Raw genomic sequence first — 6,201 nt, forward strand, 5'->3', positions numbered from 1 at the left:
TATATTTATTACATATACAAAGGACAAATTAGAAGTATCCAAAATTTTAAATGAACTTAGGCAAAGGCAAACAATACAACAGAAAAACAGACAAAAGATGTAATAAATAGAAAATGCATGAGAGAGAACCTGAATGACCAGTAGAAGTAAAATAGAATATTAATCTCTAGAAATAAGAGAAATGGAAATTAAAATGGTAGTAAAGTACTATTCATTTCTCAGTTACCAAATAAGCAAAATAAAAATGGCTATTAAAAAAAGTTTTGTGGTCTATGGCCATGCTACCCTGAACAAGCCCGATCCCACCTGATCTCGGAAGCTAAGCAGAGTGGGGCGTGGTTAGTACTTGGATGGGAGAACACCTAGGAATATCAGGTGCTGTAGGAGTAAAAAAATTTTAAAAATAAGGTATTATAAGCTGACAAGTTCCTTGAAATCTGTGAGGTCAACCAAGGGTTACTTCACCTAAAAAATAAATAAATAAAAAACTAACTAACTAACTAAATAAAGTGTTGAGAAGGATGGGAGAAAATATGAACTCTCTCACAATCTATTGAGAGGAATGTAAATTGAAATAACTGTTTTAGAGAGCGATTTGAAAATATCTATTAGAAATAAAAGCTGGGGTGGCTTGGAGTGGATGAGAGTATTAAAAATTCTATGTGGAGTGAGTAACCTCTAGGCCGAGGAGCAAGTTTGAGTTGCATATACTGTGGAGCTCATCTGTTAAGAACTGGTCACCTCATTAAAGTATAAGCCTATTCTCCTCTCACAGAAAATAAATAAATAAATAAAAACTGTCATTTTCTAAATCCATAAATTATTCTTGCAGTCATATATTCTGTAGAAACTTTCGCATTTGTTCAAACAGAAAAACGCACATAGCACCATTTTTCTCAATATCAAAACATAGAATAACTACTGGTTTATATCAAAATATCTGAGGCACAAAGAAGAAAATGTTAACTTTTGTTAATTCTTGGACTGGTGTACTTTGGATCTTGTTACACTATTCAGTCATCTCCTGGACTTTTTAGCATTTTTAAATTGGCCTCAAAATAAATAAAACAAAAGAATAAAGATTCTCAATCCTTCTAAGAAAATTTGATCTCTTCTTCCTAGGTCATTTTTCCATCTACTCTGTTGCAATCACTCAATCAATTCATTTCTCACTCAAACACTTTTAATCCACTTGGAAGACGATTTTAATGCAAAATATTGCAGGGAGCTTTCTAAAGAAATTGAGCAAGACAAGAAAGGATAAGCACTGTGTTTGATATCTTTCCATTCTGCTGAGAATATTTACCCTTAAAACATAGAATACTTAATAAAATGTATACTAAGCATTTTAAATGTAGCATTTTTAATAATCTAAAATTAGAAGGGAACAGGTCATATAAAAGTAATACAGCTGCCTAGAGTCAGTACATATATATTTAGAAATTTTAAAATAAAGATTGAACCAAGTATGCAAATTATTATTTTAATAATCTAATACTGCAATATAGTGTTCTTATGTAAAATAACATAGTTAAAAAGATAAAAGAAATGACTAATTAAGTACTTGAATATATTTGGCAAAAGAAGTGCTTTAATTTTATCTGAAAAATATATTTTCTAGATATGCTTGTATGGCATTGTACTACTCTGAACATCTATTACTATCAGTAATTTAAAGATAATTAAGTACGGAAACCTTCAATGCTATTTTTCGGATCCAATCATGTTTTTAAAATATACATTGGGTAAGATTTTCCTTATTGTAGAAAAAAACCCTTAAGTATAAGAGAGTTTAAGTAATGCCATAGCCTACATGTGGTATGCCATTTTCAGTAACTGCTTATCTCCAGGTGTACTTATGCCTTAAAAATGACAAGAAAACTAAACTTGACTCCAAAAGACCAAAACAGCAAAAAATATTCTTCCACAAAAATGTGCCACAAAACTTCAGCCCTAACTTAATTCCATGGAGTCATAAAACAATATTTAGTTTAGCACACAAAAGATGTGAAATACCCTGCTTCTGATCAGCAGGCCAAACTTCTAAGTGAAAGAACAGCCAGAAAGTATACTTTTTCTTGATCTGAAATACTTCTCCAAATCTAGTCTGAATAGTTTAAGTAAATGGAAGACATTTGCTCACTTTTTTATATGAACTTGCATACTTTATGTGAGAGAAAAATGTTAGATGGCAACTTAAGGAGATGTGGTATTTTCATGTTTCTTCTAGACTAAGCCATTCTCTGGGATATACCAGGGATAGAAGTCAGACACCACAAAGCCAAAAATACGTTTCCTTCGAAAGATGGGTTTAAGACCCATGCCTTTGCTAGGCCTTACAAACTTCCTCTGCTAGTGTGCGTGTGAGTGTGTGTGTGTGTGCGCGCGCGCGCACGTGCTTATGTGCTCGCATGTGTGTGCGTATAGATTTTCCCTATTGTAGAAAAAAACCCTTAATCTCTTTTTCCATCCTCTAAAATGAGAGAGGGAAAAGAGTAGAAGTCCAGTGTGTAAATACACAATAAGCTGATCTCTCCTTCCTCATTCTGAGAAGTGGTCATGATTGAGACAGAGCCTTTAAGGAATATTGGCTTAGAGGTTCTACACCACTGGTTCCTATGACTTATCTATGCTCTAGATCTCATTCTTCCCCACTGCTCTTTAGATACCCTTAACCTCTTGGCTTATTTCCCTCAGAACATACATGTGCTCAAGTCTTTGTTTTAGTAAAACAAGACAAAAATCAAGTACTCTTTTAATTCTGCATCTGACTCTAGCTTAATCTTACTCTTCTATTCTTATTCTTTTTTTTCCTTGATAGCCAAGCTCTTTTAAATAGCATACATTAACTATTTGAAGTTTGTGACTTCTGTCTCCATAGTTGCACTAAAAAAGCTTTAGCAAAAAACTTACCAATAATTTCTTTGTTGCTAAATTAATGGTTGTGTCTCTGTTCTAACCCTTTTTTTTTTGAACTCTCTGACATGTAAGTCTCTTCTTAGTCAAATTTCTCCCAAATACTGATTAATTACTACAGTGGTTTTAGTTTATGCTAACAAACTTTTTGATATCCCCTCATCCAACAGATGGAACTTAATTCTCCCCACCTTGAGTGTGGGTTGAAATTAGTTACTTCCCTTTAATGATAGTATATGGAATAAAGAAACCTAGCAGGTATCACCTTGACCAAGTTATCAGGGTTAACATTACCAGTGATTAATTATGTCAATATCTAGTTTATGGCATGAGTATAATGATGATAACAACTGACAATGCTGGGTACTCGTGAAGTTCCTGGCGCTATACAAGTGGTTTTATGCATGCTAACTCATTTAATTACTATACCATCTAATGAGATAGGCACTCTCATTTGCCCTATATTACAGATGGCAGAACTGAGGCATAGAGGTTTAAGGTACTTCCTCAAGTCATATGGAAGTTTGAAACTAAGTAATGTTGATTATTATGCTATCCTTCCTCCCCTGTACAGAATATGTCAGGGGCGGAGTACGAATGGCCAGCAATTCAAGAACTGCTGTTAATATAATGTACATGAATTGAAGGTGGTCCAACTAGTTTTATTCATCCCTTATGTTTATCATGTATCATAAAAGAATCTTAGCTGTTCCATTTCATTTTCATAGTGTTCAATATTTAGTAACAAGGTGAAATTAGGGGCAAAGGGTCCCCTAGTTTTCTACTTTTAAGTGACTAAAATTTATTTAACTACCACAAAATAGTTTCCACAGAAAACCAATTAGGTTCAATATTCATGTGCCATATTGAGAATTTCCTGTCTACCACCACTCTTTTAAAAGGATTTTTTTATTTACATTTGTATCATGTATTTGTATGTCATCTCTGAGGAGGTTGTATATATGTATGATTTAAATGTTCAAATTGACTGAAGTATAAGAAATTTATATTGTTAGCCTAGAACTACTACTTTTCTTTACTATCTGGGGAGACATTAATGTCTTCTTTTTTTATTAAAACATAATTAAAAACATAAAGCATTCTTCAGTAGTCAATTTGCATATAATAGATAATAAAAATACCTGCAATAATAATAAGCCATTAGTCGAATGCAATATAAGAAAATGTAATGTTATCTCAGCATGGGGCTAATTACTTAAATTTTAAACTAATTTTAAGGACACTTTTATAAATGATTGTTTTAATAGGTTTAATATACTTCAATTTAACATGCTACTTTGATGGAAAAAGACTGATTATTTGTAAAAAAGAAAAAAAGACTGAAAAATATACTTAATGCATTTGAAATGATCTATTAGAGAATATTTTGCTGAATGAGTGATTTCATATTTTGTTATAAAACAAGAATGTGAATTTTTGTGCAGTTAAAAAACTCTCTTCCATGTTTATGTAAATTATTTTACCACAGAATAACTTCAATTAACTCCAAAGTTACAATTTCTGACTTCTTCCCCCAAAAATATCATATCAGCAAAATTCACACTATCATCATTTCTAATCGGCCATTACATTGCTCGAGTAAACCAGATATTTTTCCAATACCTTTTTTTCTAAGGATATACACTCAATCTTACTATTAAAGCATTGTATTTTGTATATGTGTGGCTATAAAGTATAGGAGAGAGGAAGAAGAGACCATGTCTTCTCTAAAATTTCATTTTTTTTGGTTTAATCATTCAACAAAATCCATAGGATCCTTTCTATTATCTTTGATGTAACCTACTACTGACAATGCATTCATGCAAAGTCTATAACAACTTAACTGTTGATGTTACTTTCATATATTTCGACAATAGCTTTTGCTGAATCAAACAACATGTGACAAAAATGACTAACTATATATGAAACCAATAAGAAGTTCAAAAAAATGTTAGAACTCATAAATTAATTCAGAAAAGTTACAGAATACAAAATCGATATACAAATATGTGTTGTATTTTATACACTAACAACAATCTATAAGAAAGAGATATTTAAAAAAACAATTCCATTCATGATTACATAAAAAGTAACTAGGAATAAATTTAATCAAGGAAGTGAAAGACGTGTACACGAAAAACTATAAGACATTAAGGAAAAAAATTTAAAAGACACAAATAAATAGAAAGATTTTCTATTCTCATGGATTGGCAGAATTAATATTGTTAAAATGTGCATATTAACAAAAGCAATCTATAAATTGGACGAAACCCTTACCAAAATTCCAGTGGCATTTTTCACAAAAATAGAGCAATCCTAAAATTTCTATGGAACCACAAAAGATCCCAAATAGCCAAAGCACCGTTGAAAAAGAACAAAGTGGAGGTATTGTTCTCCCTGATTTTTAACTATTTTACACTGCTTAAGAAACATGATGGAGTGAGAGATGTCCCCAGTTCTCTCCCCTTGAAACAATAGCTGAATATCTAAAACTAAACAAAAAAACACCCAGCCTTCACACAAGCTCATCTGAGGATCTGCACATAAAAGCTACCACAGGTGAGAAGATCAAGAGTTGTAAATGTAAAGAAAGATATTGAGGGGGCACTTCATAATGATAAAGGGAGACATACACTGAGAAGACATAGCACATATACTCCCAAACAGGGAGGTCCGAAATATATAAAGCAACTACCAACAGAACCAAATGGAGAAACAGACCAAAACACTATTACAGTAGGGTACCTAAATATCCCACTGTTGGATATGGACAGATCATCCAAACAGAAAATCCATAAGGAAATATCATCCTTAAATGACACATTAGACCAATTGTACATAATTGACTTTTACAGTCTTTCATTCCAAAACAATTGATTATACACTCTTCTCTAGTGCTCATGAAACATTCACAAAGGTTGACCATATACTCGATACAGAGAGAGCCTCAACTAATATAAGAGGTTTGAAATCATACCACCCATATTCTCTGATCATAATGCATTGAAGCTGGAGATCACTGTAAAAAGAAAGCAGAAGAACCACAAATACATGGAGATGAAACAACATGCCACCGAAGAATGTCTTGGTCAGAGAAGAAATAAAAAGAGAGATTAAGAGATATGTATAAATGAATGATGATAGTATAACATATAAAAACTTTTGGGACATGGCAAAATTGGCTTAAGAGGAAAGTTCATATCATTGCAGGCCTACCTCCAAAAACAAGAACAAGCCAAAATAAACAACCTAACACTTCAACTTAAAAACTAGAAAAGGAAAAAC

General features: G+C 32.3%; 1 pseudogene; it reads left to right on the forward strand.

Annotated features, from left to right (window-relative positions):
• The first annotated feature begins 268 nt into the window (after nt 1–268).
• LOC118607888 lies at nt 269–387 on the forward strand (annotated as a pseudogene).
• Nucleotides 388–6,201: the final 5,814 nt, after the last annotated feature.

The sequence above is a fragment of the Rousettus aegyptiacus genome, unplaced genomic scaffold (assembly GCF_014176215.1).
Source record: "Rousettus aegyptiacus isolate mRouAeg1 unplaced genomic scaffold, mRouAeg1.p scaffold_m13_p_9, whole genome shotgun sequence".
Lineage (NCBI taxonomy): Eukaryota > Metazoa > Chordata > Mammalia > Chiroptera > Pteropodidae > Rousettus > Rousettus aegyptiacus.